Genomic DNA, 23,585 nt, shown 5'->3' with positions numbered 1-23,585 from the left:
GATGTTGCATGATTCATATTTTTAAGGTGCTTATACACAATGATTTGAAGAATATATTGTTGTTGATAATAGTAAATAATCTATTCAAGTTTTTAATCTGAGGAAAAGTTGCCCTGAGATACTATATTATGAATTAAAATAAAAATGATGTAATGTACTGTGGACTTGCATTACTTCTTGGGCTACTAGTTACATCTAGAAGATGTGGTCAAGTTTATGGGTGCAGTTCTTGTCCACACTTGAATCCTTGAGAAAAACCTAAGAAATGGGATCAAGAAGGCACACTCTTCCTTTCCATTCCCCACTACTATTAGTCGCCACCTTTAATGAAAACATTGCTGGAATGAATGCTGAACTAAAAAAATACAGTCAACAGCTCATAAATATAACAGATTTGTGTCAAGTTATAGAAGTTAATTTGAAACCTTAAAACCTCATTGTCCTACTGTGTTAACACTGGTCCCAAACAGCCCTTTGGAATATTCCTCTGATATTAGGAAGAGTCAGGGTATTTCTCTTGAATCTCTAGTCATTAAAAGCACATTCATGCTCCCCACCAAGTGGAAGATGATTGTATCTATCGACATGCCGGTATCTCACTAGCGCCCTGTCAGCAGCGATGAGTGCTGCATAGAAAGTGTAAGAGAAGTATTATTAGACACAGATAAAGAAAAAAGCAGAACAGTGAGGGTGGAAAAGTGAAGACAGAACAACAAGGGCAATATAAATGGTCCTCAAGTAGCTGCTGATAGCACATTAATGCCACTGCTACATAATAACTATCAATAGCAAGGCCAACCCTAATAGTGACTATGGAAGCTACTACTTATTGTTCTATACCCAAGAGACAGACACTCTGCTGGCCTTTTATATATAATATGGCATTAACACAACAACCTATAATGATAGGTCTTACTACCCTAACTTTATAGATAAGGTAGCTCAGATTCAGGTAGAATGACTTGGTCAAAGCCAGTGGCCAGTAGAGGGCAGAGCCAGGATTCCATCTCAGATTGGCTGGGCTCCAAAGACCATACTCTTTCTTTCTGCCACTTTCTGTAGACAGCTTTGGAAAAGGACCAGTTCTAGAAATGCATAAGGACACTACACTTAAAAGGTCACAGAAGGAAAATTAATGACATACAAGAAAGCACAGCTCCTAAGTTGTTGCAAAGGGTTTGTATTCACATAGTACTTTTTTATTTTATTTTTCTACATAGATATTTTTAAAATATGCCACAGCCCGCATGTTATTTTATTCTGATAAGGTGACCAATAATAAACCTCAATCATACAGAAAAACATTAGTTTTCAATGTTTGACCTAAGTTAAATGATCTGTCCTGAAGACTTTTGTCTGAAAATGACTCCAAGGCCTCTGCATTGCTCTGTCCTTTGACCACAAATTACACCAGTGACGGGTACACGTTCATGTACTTGCCTGAATATGTGGGTTAGCTCATATAAACTGTGGCTGCAGAAAGAAATTTAGTCAATTGTGGATGCCATTTTGAAGTTTTGGTGTTAGTATGAAAACCAAACACAATTTCATAATTTGTGGCTTCAACATCAGGATATTTGATTTATTTTAAATAAACTCTTCATGTTTATGTGTGTTATATTTAATTTCTCTAATGGCTCAAGCTTATGTAATTGTGGTCTTCATCTTCAATTCTCTTCCACATTCCAAGCACAAATTAGAGACCTGACTGAATTACTATTTAAAGTCACTTTAAATGTGGGATCCCTATATTCTTGAAGCATTTTCAATATATATTGGTTTTATATCTAACAAAATGTATATTATAATACTGCTATCAAGTATAATGTCAGTAATTACATGGTATGCAATAAACATATATTTTACTCTCATATATTTACTGCATGTCAAACATGAACAAGTCATCAATCTCGTAAATCATTTTTCCCTATCAGTACAAAGATAAAGCCAATTTAGAATACTATATCTTTTTCATTGGATTTTCTTGATTTTTGTTTATTTGTTTTGTTTACCTAAACTGTTTACCTAAATACTTCAGGAAGGATTCCTGCTGAAGAGACTTATATATTGAGAAGAGAAATTCCAATTAAAAGTTAAATAGCGTTTAACCATCTTTGCAAGTTTTATGATAAGTAGAGAACCATTCATTCTAGTCAATTCTTATACAAATCCCTTTTCTGATACTTAAATTTGGACACCAAGGTCCAATCCAAATAGCTACTGATGATGATGATGCTATAAGACAGAGAAGTTTCTTCTTGTGACACCACTTTTTGTCTTCACAACTGTTAACATCTCTAGATTGTGAACAACTTCAGGACAAGATATATCTCCAAATTGTATTTTCAGCTGTGTTGACTAATACCAAGTACAGTATACAGTCCTTGACACATAATGTTATAAATAATTCTTCTATCTATAAGCACTGAACCTTTTCCAATTAAGAGCAGAAGATGGGAGAGATTTCAAATGTGTAGAATAAGTACGTTTAAGGAAGAAAGCAAGGGAAACCACTTTGACCTGTAGTGGGACCCTTGGTATTTCCATCCTCCTCTCATGATGACTCCTAACCCTAGTTAATCCCTGCTTCTCCAATCAACCTCAGAAACAGCCGATCTAGAACTGATCGCTACCTCCCTTAGGCCCCCAACTGAATTCTTCAGCAAGAACTCAAACCTTATGTTAAGAAAGTTTCTCTTTTCCGCTTGAGTGGTGTTCCATTACTGCTCTGGCTTGTTTCTTGCTGAATTCAGTTAATTACAGGTAGTCTGACTACCTATCAGATTGCAGGTTTGTGCTTGGTCTGAAGAAGCAAACATGATCAATAAGCAGGTCACTGTCCTGGTAGGAGCCTAATGGGGATACTGGGAATAGTAGCATGTGACAGATAACACTAAGGCCTCTGGGCCTAAGCAAAGAAAGCAAAGTTCAATCCTACTTCTGCCTTTTATTGGTTAGGTAATCTTGAGCATGTTATTTCATCCTTTTAAGCCTTAGTTCTTTCAACTAGATAATGAGGATAATGAAATGTCTCATGGCTTTATTGTGATAATTGAGAAGATGCCTATCAATGGTTCTATATTTTTTAGCAACATAACCTTTCTTTAGAAGCAATCATATGTAGACGTTCATTACTGAAGTAGGAAGAAAGGGATGCTTTATTCAAAGATCTGGAATTTCAGCAGCAGTGATGATTACATAAAGAATGAGCTAAGAAATTTAACAAACCACTCTGGCTGGGTCTATGTAATATTGGCATTTCTCACCTTATTTATGTGTACAGTCTGGAACAATATATACTACTGGCCTCTATCTCCTCCTCCATGTTATGCTGGTACCTGAACTCCCCAAAGCCTACTATCACTCCACACAATTTGTGGGGGGTCTGCTTATCACGGTTTGAAAACAGCTGCCTTATGTAAAGCACTTCAGAAAATGCATGGCTAATCGAAAACTCCGATAAATTGTAGTGATCCATACTGCATTTGACGCTGTTTATTTCTTGCTATAGATATCTTGCGTTGTATTTTTTTTTTTGAAAAGTAAATGAGTGGAAAACAAAGCAAAACAATACAAAAAGCAGGTGTCCCCTGCATATAATTTACATTTGAAACACATATGTCTACTTATTATTCCCCAGTCACACACATGTCCTTTTAGAGCACAAATATTCCTAGAATGTACTTCTACCGATCAAGACTGGGCATATTGAACTTTATGGCAGTGGTTGAGCTCAAGTGATATCTTCTTTGTGGCACTGTAGTTGGGATCTTTGGTTTCAAGTACCAGGAACCCAACTAAAGAGCCAATGTCATATTGCTTTGGAACAACTACAGCTGGAGACTTGAACCCCTGTGCCCCATATCTCTGACTTTCATCTCTTCTTCTTTTGCATATTGTCTCAAATTCTCTGACTTCTCCTCAAGATAGACAAGAGATCCAAGCTCACCGCCATATATTCTCAAGAGCAAAAAAGACAACATCTTTTTATCTAAACTCTATTGACAAAAGTTTCAAGGAAAGACTCTAATTTGCAGAGTCTGGGTCACACACCCTTCCCTAGACCAATTACTATGGCTGAGTTAGTGGATTTCTGTGATAGCACTAGCTTGGAACTGTTTCCCATGCCTTAACCAATCATTGTAGCCAGGGAGGCAAGGGGACTTAAGAAAATATCAATGTTCATTCTTGTCTCAGAAGGGTAAGTACTTTCCCCAGTGAAAGAACTATGGGGATCAAGAAGTAAAATAGGAGTCGGAGAAAAACTGAAAACTGAGAATACATTTCAACTAAAAAGTGCAAATGTACACTGAGTTCCCTAAAATTATCTCTTAAATTTGTTGACTATGATAAGCTTTATGTCAAGAAATATGTCATAAGAATAATACTTTGTCTATAATTTTGGAAAATGTGTTTTGTGGTAATGGGAAAAGTATGTGTCGGGTAACTGGTAACCTAACTTGCCTTCCTCAACTTTTACATATTTTTCCAACTGCTTGAGGCTAATCAAGATAAGAAAAGCAAATGATCTATTTAGCTACTGAAGACTTCAGGACTATTTATTTCTGTAAACTAGTCATGGTAATGGAGCCATTTATCTGAGTAATCATTGAAAGAGACTCAGGATAGGTGCAGCATTAGACACTGTAAGTCTGAAAGCTACTTTTTTTGTGTGTGGGGCTGTGGGGGTGTGGAATACACAAGTACATATGGTTATATTTACTCTAAGATCTGAAAAATTACATGAAGAATAAGTTAAGAAATTTAATAAACCACTATGGCTGAGTCTATGTAAAATCAGCATTTCCAACCTTATTTATTTGTATAGGAAGATCTAGGAGTTTGTCATTTTACAAATTTGATCAATCATAAAGATTTAGTCTGGTTAAGTAGTAGTGAAAGGTTTTGTTTTTGGTTAGCCTAACCAATTGGGAATTCTCTTTTACCAATTGTATACCCTTCAGCAAACTATTTAATTGTATCTGTTTCTCCACTGGATGGTTGCGTTAGGTGGGAAAATGATGCTTATTTTCTTAAATTGTGTGGCAGAAATGAGTGTAAACAAACTTAAAGGAGCTGAAGAGCTGTTTCCCACTTTGAGATATGGAACTGTAACAAAGTATAGATGAATTTTCTTACAATTAAAACAATATTTAAGCAATCCAATTTTCTTGTAGGACTGAACACACCTGAGCTATGTGAAGCCACTGAGGCAAAAGCAAATTATTTTAATATTTGTCTTGAATACTAAGATTTTATGAAAAATTTGGTTTTGTTTGATTCATTTCTGAATTTCCACCCTATCGTTTTCTCTTCCTCTTCATGATTCCTTTACTCCACCACCCCTAGGCTCCCACCCCATTCTTCATCCTGTCTAAACACTATCAATAATGAGAATCTGAAATAGAGCTGCGGTATAAACCGAAAATCTTATAAAGCAGGAAAGTTTCACATAGCTGGTAACTGGCATAAAATTTGCAGTTAAATGCCTACAATTCGGTGAGGTTAATGTCAAAATTTCCTTTAGGCCGTATACCAAAATTATTTTTATAAACTATCTAGTGCTTATTAAAATTAGAGGAGGTAGCTTTTTAGAAAGATAGCTAGCTGGGTTTGCTTCAGATAGGTCTCGGGGGGAAAATGTCAAGACATGTTGCAATTTTAAATCAATTATTATAAGCATTAACTACCTGCCTTTGACAAAATGAAGTATTGGATATTTACCCCAGTTGGTTTTAAGTTTCTACAAAAAAAAAAAAGAGAGAAATCAGAAAGTAAAATGAAGCAGACTTTTTCTATATGTTTTCATTATTTTTTCTTTAGATATCTATTTTTACGGTGTCTTTATAAATCAGCTTACTTTATTTTGCTTTTGATAATTTTATCTTTTTATGTCTCGTTGAGATAGGAAAATATTAAACTATATATGGAGAAGGAGAAAGACAGCCTAAAGCCTACTTCCAGTTCTGTCAACAGGTAGTTGTATAACTTCTTTGGACTCAAAAATGTGGCTCTGAGACTGGTGTGATCTTTGGCTATTTCACTTGTCAAGGATGTGGATTTTCCCTCTGGAAAATGATAGGGTTCAATGTTATAAGTCCTAAGGTTCCTACTATGGTCATGAGTCTATGATTCTAAGAAAACCATAATGTATTTAAGAATATCAAGCATTGAGCCATAAAATTTGCAAACATATTTGTCATATTTCCCCTCATTTATAATAATCAAAGTTGATATTAGTTTATAAAGACACATTAAAAGTTTGATCATGTAAGTGATAGTGGCTTTGATGGTTTTTTCCAAAGTCATGCAACCCAGTAATCTTGCTGCTCCTACTTGTTTGGCAATTTTAAACCCATATGCCAAGCAAAATAAGATTCTTTTTTTCTTTTTGGCAGGGGGATATGGTTTGCTGGCAGCTTACCCTGGCAGTTGTGTTCTTTCCTTACTGTTGACTTTGGGCCTTTCCAGGTCAGAATGCTAGATTGCCAGTATATATTTCCTCTTTGAAAAAGAAACATGAATTTCCAATGTAGTGATGACCAATTCATTGCTGGGAAATGTAAGAGTGACTTCTAACTGCCTATTGACCAACAAGGATATGCTTAAATAACTTAATTTTGATATAACTTTTGGGCAAGCTGAGATTATAACTATGAGGCTCTTTTAAATTAGCTTATCTACTTCTTTAGAAATGCAAGGTTATATTTTCACCAGAGAATGAGATTCTGCATTAGAAAGAATTCTACTTGAATATATTTGCCCAGAGTGCTTTATTTGAATATATTTGAATATATTTGCCCTCATAAGGTACTTAAGCCCTCAGAGCTTCCATTTCCTTATGTGCAAAATAATAAGTGTAGTACACAGCAAGGTATTTGTGCTAATTAAATGAAAAAAAAACTGCTAAAAATGCATAGTAAAAGTTATCTGTTAATTGTAAATTTGAAATATGAGATATTTGTTCATTAAAACAATGTTTATTCCATGAATTAATTAATTAATTAATTTATCTATTTATTTTCGGATAGAGACAGAGGGAGAAGGAGAAGGAGAATGTCAAGCAGACCCCACACTGAGTATGGAGCCAGATGTGGGGTTGATCTCAGAACCCTGAGATCATGACCTGAGACAAAATCAAGAATCTGTCACTTAATCAACTAAACCATCCTGGTGCCCCTCATGAATTTTTAATGAGAATAAACTGAGCCTAGGATGAGGCAGAAGAGAGAGACCCAGACCTCAGTATTTGGGTTCCATTCTACTAAATGTACAACATGTACATAATGGATTTTGTGGGTTTATTTTTTCAACTTGTATAAAATCTTTAACAAATAACATTCAAATTCTTTATTTATTGTTAATTCACAAACAACCAGAGTCAGCTTGTTAGATCATTAAATTTGGCTTTAGAAATAGCTGTTAGAACATTCTTACCATGGATAGCCCTGGCTTTGTGGAATGTATTAAACTACAATGAGAATCAGTTTTTCTCATTCTTGATAAACGTTAGACTGAGGACTTTTTTTTTAAGATTTATTTATTTGTTTGAGAGAAAGAGAGAGCTTGAGCAGGAGCAGGGTAGAAGGAGACAGAGAGGAGAGAATCTCAAGCAGACTTCCTACTGAGAACAGAGCCAGATGTTGGGGTGAGTCAAAAATCAAGAGTTGGATGTTTAACCAACTGAGCCACCCAGGTGCCTTGAGACTGGGGACTTTAAATGCCTATTCTATTTTGTCATATTCATCAAAACAAATATTAAATTATCTGCTCCTCTGGTCTAACTCTCCTTTTCCTCAGTTTTTGAGATAAAAGGACAGCAAGTAGAGCCAGGAAGTTTAAGAATTTGTGTGTGCCTCTTTCCAAGGCTAATGGTTCCTCTTTAGTGCTGAGCTTGAGGAACCCCTTGAGCATATCTGTGGCTAAGACTTCCTGGACATTTTCAGGAGCTACAGATACATGGCCTATTGGGTTTACTTATAGAGGAAGGAAGACTGTTCTCTGCACATCCCTCACAGACACACTCACTTGTTCTAAAGCTTTGCCTCTTCATGCTTTTGGAAGACCAGCTAGTGTGTTGGCTTACTGACAATAAAGAGTAAGAGTAATATCTACTGGTCATGACAGTCAATTTTCTTTAAACTTTTAATGGTATCTAGTCAAAAGAAATCCAAACTAAGGGAAGCAGGCTGATCTGTCTTCCCATAAAGCCCACTGAGTTCTTCTCAGTTCTTCTTTTACATAAATTTGGGCAAATGACCTGCTAATTTTAATATTCATGTCCAAGGTCAAGGTGGAGCACAGTTTTTGTTTTTATGTGAGACAATGAAATCCAAAAGGCTTACCTCTATCATGTGGCAGGATGTCATGACTATTCATGTACAGAGGGTCACTTTGTACAGGCATCCTTAAAATTGTAGGAAATATGACAAATGCATTCCTATTTCTAGTATCAATTTTTGTGGAACAAATCATTACCCAGTCATAGGAAAGGATAGGTACAGTCTTTTAAATTTGCTTAGAGTAGCAAGCCCTTCAAAAAGATGTCTGTCAATCGGTGTTATGAGCCCCAAAGTAAGAGCTGTGTCCAGTTTCATGTAACTCCTTTTGGGACCCTAATTAGTGGCAGTCACTCAAGTGGCTGGCCTGCCTTGGGGTAATTTTCATTCTACCTGTCTGGTTTTATTAAAGGCTAGATGAAGATTAATTCCTATTTGACTTTTAGGCCTGCTTTTCTTTTTAAATAAAATCTTCATCTAACAATGAAGAAAACTCCAAAATTTAAATATACAAATAATGATGATATGAGAATAAAAAGATTCATTTAAAATTAATTAAAATTATTTCACGTATTCCTAAATTTTCTGGACAGTCTGCCCATGATATATCATTAATAAATATCCATTTAATGGATTTTTAATTTTTATAATTTATTATGTGCTGGCTCAGTTCGGAGAAGTTTGTAATATGTTATTTTGCTTAATTCACATGATACACAGTTGAAGTATGCATCATTATCCTCATCTACAGATGAGAGGCCTAAGGCTCAGATTTGGCCACCTAGAAAAAGTAAAAATTGGGTATTGAACTGAAACATGGTTCTAACTCCAGTGATGTTTTCTCTATTCCATGGATGCTTCATGAGTATCTCCTACTATGGCTAGAGAATTCAGTGATCCAACCTCCCTAATGTAATGCACTGAAAGGTGGAAATTACTATGGATCTCTAAACAGCTCCACAGCAAAAACAGTCAAGGATCCTAGTTCTCCACTGGTTTCACATGGTGAGTCAGAAACACAACCGCCTTGGAAGATTTCCCGGGGTAAAACTGTGACCAAAGTCTCATGTGATTTTTCTTGAGTCATTGCTTTGGGGCTATGGCAAATGAGTGACTCACCTGTTTGAGGTAGTATTTTGGTATTTAAGATTTTCCTTCCTAATATAAATGGTTGAACTCATTTGTTTGTCAGGCCTTGGGGCTTCAATTCAGGATTCAGTGTCATTTATCTACCAGCAAGGATTAATTGGTGTCTCTATTTTCCAAATGCACTCAAGCTCTTATAAAAAACTGTCCAAATTCACTGACTCTCTACAACTTTTATAAGGATTGCAACAAGCCGAATCTTCTTTTTACGCTTCCACAGGAGGGAGACCTTCTCAGCTGTTTTATCAACAGTCTGAAATGTATAAGGAGTTACTGCCTGGAACTTATCACTGATTAACTCTAAAAGATTTCTAAGTTTGTTCTTGTTTAGCTTCTCATCTAGAAGATATAAAACAATCCAATCACATTGGATGGTATCTGCATGGAATTTTCACTTTGTTTATACATTTTTTAGAATTCTCTTTCCAGAAAGCTCATTCTCAGTTTTATTTTCACATGCTAAACTCTGATGTTGTAAGTTCTTTTCAAAATTCTCTAAGTTCAAGAAAATGGAAAAAAAAAAGAACATTGGCTTTCATCACTTCCGCAAGGAGTTTATTTTAAAAATCAGCAGAGTAGTTGCTCCTTGCTAACCACCAGGAATTCTGGGAAATTTTTTAAGAAACCGTTTTGTTTATATTGAACAAGCCAAATTCCCACACAGTGAGTGGAAACTGAAATTCTTGCAACATCTGTCTGTATTCCTACTAGTAGTGCCAGTTTTCTTCTAGTCATTTCACTATAAGATTTTTGGAGTTATTACTGTCATTCTTCCCTTAAGACTTGTACCTTGCATCTTTATGCCTCTTGATGGTGTACTTTATAAAAAGAGTCTTTATACATTGATTGATGATATACTAATATGTTTGAAATAACTCAATTAATTTTCTAAATATTGAGACAAATTTATAAAATCTAGAAATAAGTTTGAGACTAATGATTTGTCTTGAGAGAGTATGTCCTGACCTGGTTTTTCCATGTGAGAGCTCTTCAGAGTTTGTCACAGAACCACTTCTTTCTCCCTATATTCTCTCTGTTCCATCGTTGTCATTATTATTATGAAATGTTCCTATCTTTCTAAATTACTTAATTACTTAGCTCAGTCAATGATGCTGACATGCACTTATTACTCATAATAGAAAACATAGAGTCATTTGCAAGACACTTTTACCTTCATTTGCAATATATCAACTTGGTCACCAAGAACAATTGATTCTTTCTCCAGTACATCTCTAGAATCTCTCTACCTACTCTCTCTGCTGCTTCTGCCTTAGTAATTAAGGACTTCATCACCTCTTATTTAAATATCAGAAAGAAAATACCATGAAAAAAAACCCTATATATTCAATCTGCCCCTTTTTCACAGTCTGAATACAACCTCTACTCCAACTATTTCTACCCTACCATCTTTTCAAGTGTCACATCCCAAAATGCACTGAAGGAGATGCCATTTTATATGTTCTCAAAGTCAACATTTGTTGCCTTGGACTGGAACCCCCTTTTATGCCTGGAAAATTCTCACTGATGTTAACAATATTAATCAAAAGCACATTTTGCTAGGCTATATTTCAAACATAGTTTTTCAAATGTTAACTTGGGAAAATAGCCACAACAGAAACATTTGCTACATGAAATAATGCCTAATCTTTAGTTTTAAAACTTGCAATGTTGTATGTGTTTAATAAAAAAATGGTCAAGGAAAGCAATAAGAGACATAATGTTCACTGCCTATACAGCATATCTGTATAGAAAATACAATCAACAATAGACACCAAGTTTTTTTTGTAAATTAACACATATAAATGGTAATTTATCAAATTTACACAAAAGTATTCCATGATTTGACACTCTCTGAATTGTATATATGCACCTCAGTATATCTAGAAACTAAAAAATAAGTTATTTAAGTATAACATGGTAATTAATAATAATATAATGTGAAGACATTATTCTGTGTAAAGCATGTTATTCATGTGCTAGGTTGTACAATTCATTAGTAGCTACTATTGATTAAATAAAACAATTGAGTAACTGCTATGTGCTGTTGTAAGTGCTATTGCATATATTTCAATAGGTTAATTATAAGGACAGGAAGTTTGTTCAAATAAAGTGAGGAGAGAATAACCATTTCTTTCCTTGCCAAAAGCAGAGCCTGTCTCTCATTATATCCTCACTATGATTTTTCCATCTTTTGTCTAGATACTTTGTCTCATATATCTTGTGTTATAAAAATATATATAATCTGCAATACTAGACATTAGCAGCAATTCTACTTAATTTATAGAAAAATGCTTATAATCAGTTATGCCTTAGGAAATACTTATAATTCTGCATTTAATATTGTCTGTCATGTATATGTTTTATTCTTCTTTTAATAATCAATGTCGTAACTCTTGGCATTTATTACTTATGTTATCAATTATAATTTATAACTCATTTTCTTAATCTTCAATTTTAGTAAATAAATCTTCTTCCAGGAAGAACAGTAAAGAGATTTTAAAACAGTAAATAATTTCAAATAATCACTCTATAAGAAAAAGCATCCTCATTTGCATTTTATTTTCTTCCAAGAATAATGTAATTTTTATTGTCTTTTATATTTCTTTTATTTTATCATAATATATGGATTTAAAATTTTTTTCTGAATATAATTAATGGTTGGCATAGAAAATACTACTTAAAGAATTAGAGAATAACAAGACAATAGAGTTATTGGAATTCTCACCTTAGTGATTAAATTATATTCATTTGAAAATTAGGCAAAATAAGAATAATAAAATTCTAAGTTAAATTATTGTCTTATTTCTGTACCTGAACCCAAAGTTCTACAAAAGTGATAATATATACGAGATAGTATCTTTTTTGTAATGATTTTTAAATATACCTTAGTTAGTTCAAATATATTAGAGATCATTTAAAATTTGTTTACTAAGGAGAGTTTTTCAATCCTATGAAAAACGCAAAAAATAGTATATGGCAAAAAAAGATGTGTTCAACAATCAAAATCACCCCTACAAAAGGCGGAGTAATTAACAAACTCACAAAATAACCAGTGTTCCCAGAAAATAAGCAATCTTCTAAAAGACCAACTCTGTGTTATTGGCAGAAAAATATATTCGGTGAAAACAAAACAAAACAAAAAAAACCCCAGAAGCTAAATAAATTTTATCTGTGTAGGACTTTATTCTCTATATCAAATCCATGTTGGGTATCAGGTACCCATAACAGTATATTTATATGTTTGGAGGTTTAGGCAGCCACTTATAATGACTATATAAAAAGAAAGAATGTCGTTTCATTTATAAAAACCAAAGCGCTCTCCAAAACCTCAGAATATATAATGTTACTACATTACTTGAGGTATTTGGAAGAATATATATAAGAATTATGATGGCTATATATTTCATATATGGTGGCACCAGTTTTTTCTATTTCCAATCTTTCTCTATTAAATTGGTTTGCCTTATATTTTAAGTTTCTCCTTGGATTACAATTTCGTTGTAATCTTAGAATCGTATGTGTCTATACTCCAATTGCCATGAAAATTATCATACTAAATATATAAGCACTTTTCAATTGTATCAGTTTGTACCATTGCAAGGTACAGTTTGTATCATTTTTAAGATTTTCTTTAGATTTTATCGGCTATTACATTTTAGAATACAATCTTTATGACTTTATATTTAAAGAATTATTTTTACCTCATATTTTCATCATAATGCACATGTTAGAAATGTGATACATGTGTTTTATAGTTCTTAAAGGTCAATGCATGCTTTTAAGTCATTTATGATCTGAGTTTTAGAGACATTTTAGCACATCCACACTTATTTAGATAACTTTTTTTGCTAGTTTAGCTGAGAAAATAAATATTGAGTCAAAGTGCTTTGTCAGGTTTTTATGGAGAATAAAATACAAATATTTACTTATAAGTTATAAGCTGCCTCATTCTAAAAAGGTTTTAAGGTAGTTTAAAAGATACATAAATCATGATAAAGAAAAAGATAAGGAAATTGAGAAGAAGGAAAATAAGTTTAGGAAAAATTAGACTAAGCTAAGAGATCATGATATCAAAATAGCAAAAACAACCTGTACTAATGCTACTACTACACATCGGGCTCCCATGGGGAGCCTGCTTCTCCCTCTGCCTATCCCTCTGCCTCTCTCTGTGTGTCTCTCATGAATAGATACATAAAATCTTAAAAAAATAAGAATCTCACAGACATAGATTTATGTTTTGTGACCTAGGGAGTTAATGGTAATAGCCACGGTTGACATCTGTGGTAATAGCCACAAATCAGACAAGATACAAATATGCCCTAGTCCCATTCTGAGTACAGTGGAAAGTCAGCAGAAGTTTTTGCACAGATAAGAGCTGACATAAGTGAAAATGATCACTGTGATCATTCTACATTCAACGAATTGTAGGGTGCTAGCTAGGCACTAAGCAGAGAACACAGTTAGATGTCTAGTACAATAATCCTGGAGAGAAAGCAGGATCCCTGAACCATGTTGGTGGCAGCAGGTCTGGAGGTTTTTAGATATATTTTAGTGATAAAACCGTAAGATTTCTTGATGAAATGAATGTTGTATGTAAGAGAAGAAAAGTCAAAGATGACTTCAAGGAAGATTGGAAATGTTTTGTCAAGATGGGTAAAAATGTAAGAAAAGCAGATATAGTGGGGGTGGAGGGAAGGTTTATTTTAGATATCTAAGTGGAGATACTGGTGAGTAGTGAGGCAGTTGAATAAATGGGAGACTTATGCTTGAGAGCTTTCAGCAGTTAAATCCTTGAAACTGTATAAGATTACTTAGGGACTAAGAGAGATATAGTTACTGAAGTACTGAGTCTGGGGTATTTTAAACTCAAAAGTTGGAAAGATGAACAGGAACCAGCAAAAGAGACTGAGGACAGCAGCTTGTGAGGGAGGAGGAAAATCACCAGAAACTGATGTCCAGAAAGCAAAGGAGTAGAAAGTGATCAACTGTATTGATGCTGCTAAGAGATTAAATACAGAATAACTCCTGGAATAAAAATGTGAAGGTCATTGGTGACCTTGACAAGAGCGTTTTGATAGAGTGTTGTGATGAAAACCTGATTGAAGCAAATTCAAGACAGAATTTGAGAGTGGAATTAGAGATGGTGAAGATGAACAAATTATCAATTGCATTTTGCTTTAAAGAAACTCATAGAACAACACAATAGCTACAAGGAGATTTTCCTTTTTTTCTTTGTTTCCTCTTAAAGATGGGCACTATTGCTGAATACTTGTATAGTGATGCAAAAAAAAAATCAAATAGAGAAAAAGGAAAATGGCAATGCAGAAAAGACAAGACAGAATGGTTGAGGAAATACTCTTGAATTAGCAGGAGGTGTTGGAATCTTCTGGCTCCTATGTGGAGAGTGGCTCTTAGATAGGAACATAGAGCTCATTCAGGTGATTGGGAGGGATGGCAAGGTACATAGTGGCTGCTTCTGATTTCTTTAATTTTCTTAGAAAAACAGAATCATGTTATTGACTAAAGAAGGAAGATAGGAAAGATATGTTGGAAATTTAAGGAAGGAGAAGTGCAAAATAGCAGTCAAGAAAAGAAGAATATAAAGGTATTAGGAAAACCTAATGAATGGCCCAGCAGCACTGCAGTCCTGCTTGAAGTGGGTGGTCATGAATTCAAGGTGGTGTAACCAGTCTTAGTGTTGGGTATTTTTCTCTAGCCACCTTTAGCTTTGAGAGTGCAGGCATAGATATAAGTGGACAGTTGGAATTAATCCATGATATATCCAAAGTAATAATAATGAAGTAAGAGAAGCCAAGAGAACTGGAAGGGTGGGGGTTCTATATACAGGAGTAACTATAACATGTGGCTTTGGGATTTAAGCTAGATATCATGAAATTGAGAGAAAAACACAGAAAAAGTGATAAAATCAATGATTTATGGTGGGTCAAAAAATTTTAGGAGTCAAAATACTAAAACAAATAAATTGAGAGGAAGATAGGTGGTGGTCAGAGACCAGAGTCTTTGATATTATAAAAACAGCAATAATAAGGTTAGAGTAGAACCATAGGAAGGACAACATAAATGAGCAGAGTGTTTCAAGGCACTGAGAGGACAGTGTAACGTAAGGATCATCTGCATGTGAACTGAAATCAACAAAAAGTATGACAGAAGTAGTTCTGGAGATAGTGACAGTCATCTGGGCTCTTAACTCCTCCTCAAGGAATGAGTAGAAAGGATGCAAGGGATTAGTAGAAAACTTCAAAAAGGGAAAATGAATGAGAGAAGCAGATGATATGAAATTCTAAGCAGGGCTCTTTGAGCAAGAAAGGAGAATACTATGGAAGTAACAAGAAGCAAGAAGGACAACTACCCTGCCACCAGGCCCAGTATCCAGGGAGTCTGAGCAAAGTGCAGGAAAAGCAATTAGAGCAATATTTCAGATGAATTAAGAAAGGGAAGAAGGGGCAGTTGGTGGCTCAGTCAGCTAAGTGTCTGCCTCGGCTCAGGTCATGATCCCAGGGTCCTAGGATTGAGCCCACCTCTCTCCGTTCAGCAGGGAGTCTGCTTCTCCCTTGGCTTCTCCTCCTGCTCATGCACACATGTGCATGCACTCTCTCACACACATGTTCTCTCAAATAAATAGATCAAATCTTAAAGAAAAAAACAAGGGGAAGGAAACATGTAGTGAAGAGATGGATGTTATAGGACACTTGGCTGATGACCAACAATGAATTTCAGGGAGCAGAGTGGGAAGATTTTAAGAGTTAAGTGTGGATAGAAATGGAGTCAGAAAAGGGAGCACCCAGAACTGTGTTAATCAGGGATTTCTGGGCTTCTTTGGTTAGTGCCATAAATGAGATCTATGGGCATGATTAGACCTGAGGGTCTCTGGGCAAATAGTGTTTTGGGAGTTGGTAAGTGTTGAGGATGGGGATGCACAGGGAGATCTTGACAGGAGCACAGTTCTCCTTGTATTCAGGCACATAGTACAACAGAAATTTGTATTTAATCAGAGTTTGGATTTGGCCATGTGAGGAGCATTAAAGGGAAAATGAGGTAAAGTACAGAAAAGGAAGTGGTTTTAATTATGGGCTGTGGAATCTGAGCTCTTGGAGGAGGGACCTGAGGACGTGAGTGGAAGAAGGGATAAACAAGCAGTAAATTGAATGGAAGGTCCGGGTGGGAAAGGGTGGAAGAAATGGTGGAGTTGGGAGGAGATCTGAAGGAATAAACTAGAAAAATAAGAGTTAGTGGTCAGAAAATAAATGCTTAAAATTAACACTTTAATTTTTTGCAGTTATTAGTCATATCAAGAATTGTAAGGATTCTAAGCCTCTGTGTATCATAAACCCTTTGGCAGACTAAATCTTTGAGAATGCTGCAAATAATGCTTTTACATACATAAAATATAAAATATAGAACTAAAAGAAAACCACTTTCAAAAATATCGAGGAAGCAAATATATGTTTATTAACACATTAGTGTGCTTACTAGCACATTAAAAACAAGAACTAAGATTATGTCTAATATATTTTTGAAGAAGTGATGCATTAACAGATGAAATATTGGATGAGAATATCTGTGAATGTTATTGGTGATAGTGATTTATTGCTTACATTTCATGTTTGAAGGAGTAATGAATTTGGCTTAGAAATTAGTAAAAATTACCATTTAATTTTTATCATTAAAGTTTCAAGGACCACATTCAAGTCTGTGAACCCCTGTCTGGAATGTGATCAGGAACAGGTGACAAGATCATCAAAAAAGAGGAATTAAGAGGCGAGGGCATTGGAAGGATCATCTATCTACACCGATGTTGATATCCAAAGAATTCGCAACTTTTGGGCACTTCTGGCTGTGGGCTAAGGGTCTCCTTAAGCGAGTCCTTTGTAACACTCTTCCTGCTTCTTATGGCCATGTGACTAAGGCTGGTGATTTGCTTTAGAGCTGAGAGTCCATTATACAAGCCTGGACTAGTTAGTGGGTTATCGAGGAAAGAAAACTGGCTGGAGAAATTCATACTTTTGGGATATATTCTAAATGATTTATTTCCTCTTGATCTGGCTCATTTTGCAGAAGGTATCTGTAAAAAGCAGCTCTGGAGTGTCTTTTGCTTCATTGCATTGCTTTCATACTGTGAATAATCTACTGAGGGGCCTGGCTTCAAGCCTTATCTAACTCTGGGAAGTTCTTTGAGGCCTAAATATTCCTTTCATAAATCACTAAAGCTGGTCCCTAAGGTAGTATCAAATGGACCATTTTAATATGTTGATATATCACTTTCCAGTTTAAGTGTTTTATATTCCTTCTTGTTATGGCATTAAAGGTTTCCAGTTCTATTTGTGAGACATTTCCAGGGATTTAGTTTTAACAATGATGGACTCATTTTCTTTTCTAAATAGATTTAAAATTTTGGTTACTGTGGATGAATATCAATTCTTCAGAGCGAAAATTTAAAACTCAACTTTCTCAGCACAATTATCTTTATACTTTCCTGAGAGGGTTACACATTTCAAGACACCCTATAATGTTTCAGAGGAAAATTAATTTTGAAATGATGTTTTGATTGTTGATGTGTATATCATTAAAGATAATATAATTATTTTAATTCACTTATTTGTTGTTTTTATTTAAGGAGGAAATATAAAGCAATATCTCATTTGGAGTGGATATAATATCCCTTCCTTATTTTAGAATATTTCCACTCCATTTATATATAGAGAACAGATATTTTAATGTAATTTTATGCTACTAATGTATTAACATTCATAAACATGCAAAATTGAGCTTATGAATAATTAGACATATAAGATATGCCTTCCCCCGCCCCTCAATATGACCAACTTATTTATACAATATATTATGACTTATCATAAAATTTGTTGAAACTTTATATTTCACAAAGCTTGGAATTATGCAAACAAGATGAAAAATAGATTACTATGACCATCGGTTCATTTTTGGGAACTTCTTTAGTGTAATTACATTCTTCAAAAATGATAAATTCCTCCCTCCATCAAACCTTAGTTCTCTATCATTAGGAGACTGGGTAGAAAAAAAAAAAAGAGTCTGGGTAGAGAATGGGCTAGATGGGTGATAGGTATTAGAATGGCGCTTGTTATGATGAGTACTGGGTGTTGTATGCAAGTGATGAATCACTGAATTCTACTCCTCAAGCCAATAATGCGCTGTATGTTAACTACTTAGAATTTATTTTTATTTATTTATTTTTTACTACTTAGAATTTAAATAAACATTTAAAGGAAAAAATTATAAGTTCCTTTAATTTTCAACTCTCTTTTTGAGAACACTTACTTTATATAGGAGTCCCTTTTCATGCTAGGTTCCATTAGCAATAATCTTTCCAGATTCTACCCTCCTACTATAACTTTCTAAATTTAGAAAACACCACCAAATGCAGCCTTTAAGGGGAAGAGATTGTCTCATAGATTTGGATATTATGAAGTATCTAATCTAAAAGACAAGAAAAAACATTTACAATTTTCCTATGGCAGTAATTACACTGTTCCTTAAACATTCTATTTACCCATTTAAATATGCTTTAACAGGGATAGTGCTAAATATATATGTTTAATGATAAACTTCTGTTTACTGACTTTGGATCAGAGTTATCTCAATTTGATATAATCCTTGGTAATATGTTCAACATAATTAATTCTCATTTTAATCTCAAAATTCATATTGATTACCATTCCTTTTTACTTCATAAAAATAATCCTGCCTAAATTGTCTGCTTTTGAAGTTAACTTTGTATCTTTCCTATAACTTTTTATCCCTCTACTATACTTTTAAGAAGCTGTTCTTTGATCTAGTATCTTCTTTTTCATTTTCCTATAACCTCATTTATTTTATTTACCTCATTATTTACCTTATTATTTAACTTTTAATATTAAGTAGAAACCTTTTTCTGTTCCCTTGCCAACACACTCTCCGGCTTTTGCTCAGATGTTTACTCCTCAAAGAAAGTTTTACCATCCCAGATCTGAGATAAATCATGATCACTTTGAGCAACCATAGAAATGACATTTTGGGGATGCCTGGGTGACTCAGTTGGTTAAGGCCTTCCATGACTCAGATCATGATCCTGGGGTCCTGAAATTGAGCGCCTAGTCAGGCTTCCTGCTCAGCAGGGCATCTGCTTCTCCCTCTGACCCTCCTCCCTCTTGTGCTCTATCTCTCTGTCTCAAATAAATAAATAAATAAATAAATAAATAAATAAATAAAATCTTTTTAAAAATGGCATTTTACTAGTTTAGTAAACTCAATTCTAGACGATATTGAAAAGATTTTCTGAGAGTCTCCGGTAAAGGTCCTTTGTTTTAAGATGGAGTTTGAACAGAGACAGACCTCTTCTTCCTTGGACGTTATAAGGTCTACATGCAATAATTCCTAGCTCTGCTGCAGCCATATTGTAACTACAAAGAAGATGAGTCTTAAATGAACTTGATTCTAAAACATTGCAGGTGGAGATGCAGGGGGTTGGGAGGAAATGGATCTTGATTATATTTTTGAGACACTGATTTCACTAAGGCCTAAAAGGCACCTATTTCTTAAGCAATTTTGATTTGAGGGTTTGTTACTGATGGCTGGAAACGTTTTAATAGACACAAACTCTGCTCAGCTATTTAAATTATTCTTTAACTAGAAGTAATGAATCCTTGTTTCCCTTGATCTCCTCCTATATTAGCCATGAAAGCTGCCAACTTTAGGCAACATCAACAACCATCTGCTACCCAGGCTGGTATGAATTGCAGATAGTTACATAATTATGCTGCTTGGTTCTCTGACAAATTTGTTATCTGACCTCAGCTGGTTTCTCAGTTTTGCTAGATGATTCTTCTTTTTAAAATCTATCTCCACCTGGATGACTAATGGACATAGGATGAACTAGCACATCAAAATCTGAACTCCTTATTTTCTCCAATCATCTATTTTTAGTAGATGATTCTGTTAAAGTAGATGGTACTGTTGTCCATTTCAGTAGGTGATTCTGTTGGGTAATCTAAATTCTTGGAATTATGCCAAGTCCTCTTTCACATCTCTTATAAAATCATCAGAAAATATTGTTGGATCTTGTTCCAAATGAATCCTGAATATACTTCTCACTTCTGTGACCATACTAGTCAAAGCTGACTTCATCTACTGCTTGGACTGTCACCTTTTGGCTTCTAACTGCTCTCCCAGTTTCTAGAGATTCACAGAAGTTTTTTCTCCCACCATTCATGAGATTTCTACTTCCTTCCAATGAACAGATAAAATAAGACTTGTAAAATATAAATCCAATTTTGCCATTTCTCATTTTAAAATGCTTCAATGGCTTCTCATCACATTTAGAGTAAAATCCAAAGTCTTTAACCAGGACTTGTAAATAAACCTTCTGATGACTCCGGTTCCATCTATTTCTCCATCCCAAATGTGTCCACTCTCCCCCTGCCCTGCTCAACCCTAGTAACACAGGTCTCCTTGCTGTTCCTTGAACATCCAAACATACTCCTAGAATAGGGCTTTGTATTATTCTAATAGTAGGACTTTTCCTCCAGATAACTGCATGGACCAATCCTTCACTTCATTGAATCTCTTTTTCAGTGTTATCCCATCAGAGCAAGCCATTCCTCCCACTCATAGCCCTTGCTGTCTTCCATCACTACTTATCTACCCTCCCCTGATTTATTTCTTCCTGATTGATCTTGCCTCCTCTCTTCAGAATGTAAGCTCTGTGAGGTTGGCTTAGAGAAATAAGACCACACTCTTTTATGGGAGTTTTTCTCTTGAAATTACCAATAACGTTATGGGCTGAATTTAGTCCCTTCAAAATCCCCACGTTGGAGCTCTAACCTCCAGTACCTCAGTATGTGACTATATTTAGAGATAGTCATCAACGAGGTAATTAAGTCAAAATAAGGTCACTAGGGCCAACTATAATCCAATATGTCTGGTGTTCTTATAAAAAGAAAAAAATCAGAACACAAACACACACAGAGGGGAAGACTACATGAAGACAGCCATCTATAATCCAAGGAAAGAGGCCTCAGAAGAAGCCAACCTGACTGACATCTTGAGCTCAGACTTCTAACCTCTATTAGTGTGAAAAGGTAAATTCTATTGTTTAAACTACCCAGTCTGTGGTACTTTGTGATGGTAACCCTAGTAAGCAAATATACACCTATAAAATGCCAAATTCAATAAACTTTTTACTCCTCAACTTCTTCAACCCCCTTTTAACTTATACAACTTTGAAATAAGTTATTAAATCAGTACTTTAAAAAATATAATTTAACAATTACTACAACAGAACACCTGCATACTTAGCAGCCAGGCTAAGAAATAGCATTGTCACCACCCTAAGAGCCTCTGCCCCTTCACGTGGCTATACTATACTGAATTTTGCATTAATCATTCTCTTTTTTGGGAAGTTTTACATGTCATATATATACTTCTTTAGACATTGCTACATTATTTTCTGCTTTTAGACTTGACATAAGTGGACTTAAATTGTATCTATTATTCTATGGCTTGTTTACATGCACTAAATATTTGAAGTGTTTTGTAATGAGAATTCATTATTTTGCATGCAAATGAACCATATTGATCTAGTATCAATAACAGTGAAATGCAAACTTGAAGGAAAAAACATTTGCAACAAATATGACATGAAAATGTTAATAACTTAGCTCTATATGTTGATCATAAAGTTATTAATATTAAACAGAGAAAAGAACATACAGAACTTCTAGAAATGAAAATATAAGTAGCTATTATGCATATTACTATGCTAATCTCAATAGTAATTAAAAATAATAAAAATTATGAGATAGTACTTTTGCTTAATTAACAAAGAATTTTTAATGTCAAAATGCTAATAAAAATTCTTTAATGATAAAATATGGGCATTGCTATTTGGATAGCAATTTGGATCAAATATTTGCCAAGTGTTTGAAAGGTTCTGCCTTTTAATCTAGGAATTCTACTTCTAGGAATCTTTTCTAAACAAAATAGAAATTCTGTTTGAAGGTTTTATACAATGTTGTCCCTTATGAAATTGTCATAACAGTGAAAAAGAAAATTTGGAAAGTAACTAAATATAGTGGCCACATTGTTTTTTTATTTAATTTTTTAAAATTTTTATTTATGATAGTCACACACAGAGAGAGAGAGAGAGGCAGAGACATAAGCAGAGGGAGAAGCAGGCTCCATGCACCGGGAGCCCAACGTGGGATTCGATCCCGGGTCTCCCGGATCACACCCTGGGCCAAAGGCAGGCGCTAAACTGCTGCACCACCCAGGGATCCCAGTAGCCACATTGTTATCTGTGATTCTTGGTGATCAAGAGGTATGAATCATCATTTTCTATATCTTGGGTAAATTTCCCTTTTAGATATTTTTGTGATATAGCTTCAATAGCTACAGGTTTTCTTGTCCTATAATTTTCTAACAATATGCATTTCTATATCATGAAATCAATTTAGACGTGATGAGCCATTATACTTATTTTCTTTAACTTCTTTTGACATTTCCAAAAATCCATGTTTGGCTCTGGTTTTCTTGTTAGTTTTCATATTATCATGTAACCTACATATTTTCGGAGAAAGTGTACTACATTTCTTCTGGGAATTTCAGCAGTGTTTCTTGTACTTTCTCTAGTCCTCTGTCTGTCTCTGAGGTACAAAAGTGAAAACTGTATTTCCTAGATGCTCTTGCCACTGAAAGGCATGGAGTCAGGGTGGGGAATTGGAATGGCATGGAAAGGCAGAAGCCACTACTATTCTTGCTATGGGGGGCAGGGTTCTGGCCTCTCGGGTGTTAGAGGTATTAGGGGTACCCGGGCCCTCAGGGAAGGCCCTGTGTGGTTCCTCCACTTGGGAGCTAAAGGCAGATGATTCAACTGTGATTTCCTGTTTTTCTCAAAACCAGGAGACATTCACTCTAAAAACTCTTATAGATGATTTTGTTTTCTCTTTTAAGAATCTAATTCAATAGTCTATTATAAACTATCCAGATATGCTTTATCTTTCCTGAAAGGTGAATCATCTTTCACTGAGAGAGAAAAGGAAGAACTTTATAGAAAGCTATAGGTGGTTCCTATGAGCTAGATTTTATCGGAAATGAGTTCAATGACTACAAAATTGATCAGAGATCCAT

At 34.8% G+C, this 23,585-nt stretch overlaps 1 protein-coding gene across 3 annotated transcripts in view; it reads right to left on the bottom strand.

Annotated features, from left to right (window-relative positions):
• Positions 1-23,585, bottom strand: part of CNTN1 (contactin 1) — a 348,668-nt gene that overhangs the window by 2,908 nt on the left and 322,175 nt on the right. The window lies entirely within an intron of this gene.

The sequence above is a fragment of the Vulpes lagopus genome, chromosome 21 (genome assembly GCF_018345385.1).
Source record: "Vulpes lagopus strain Blue_001 chromosome 21, ASM1834538v1, whole genome shotgun sequence".
In the NCBI taxonomy this organism is placed as follows: Eukaryota; Metazoa; Chordata; class Mammalia; order Carnivora; family Canidae; genus Vulpes; species Vulpes lagopus.
This window is presented reverse-complemented; position numbering and strand designations above follow the sequence as displayed.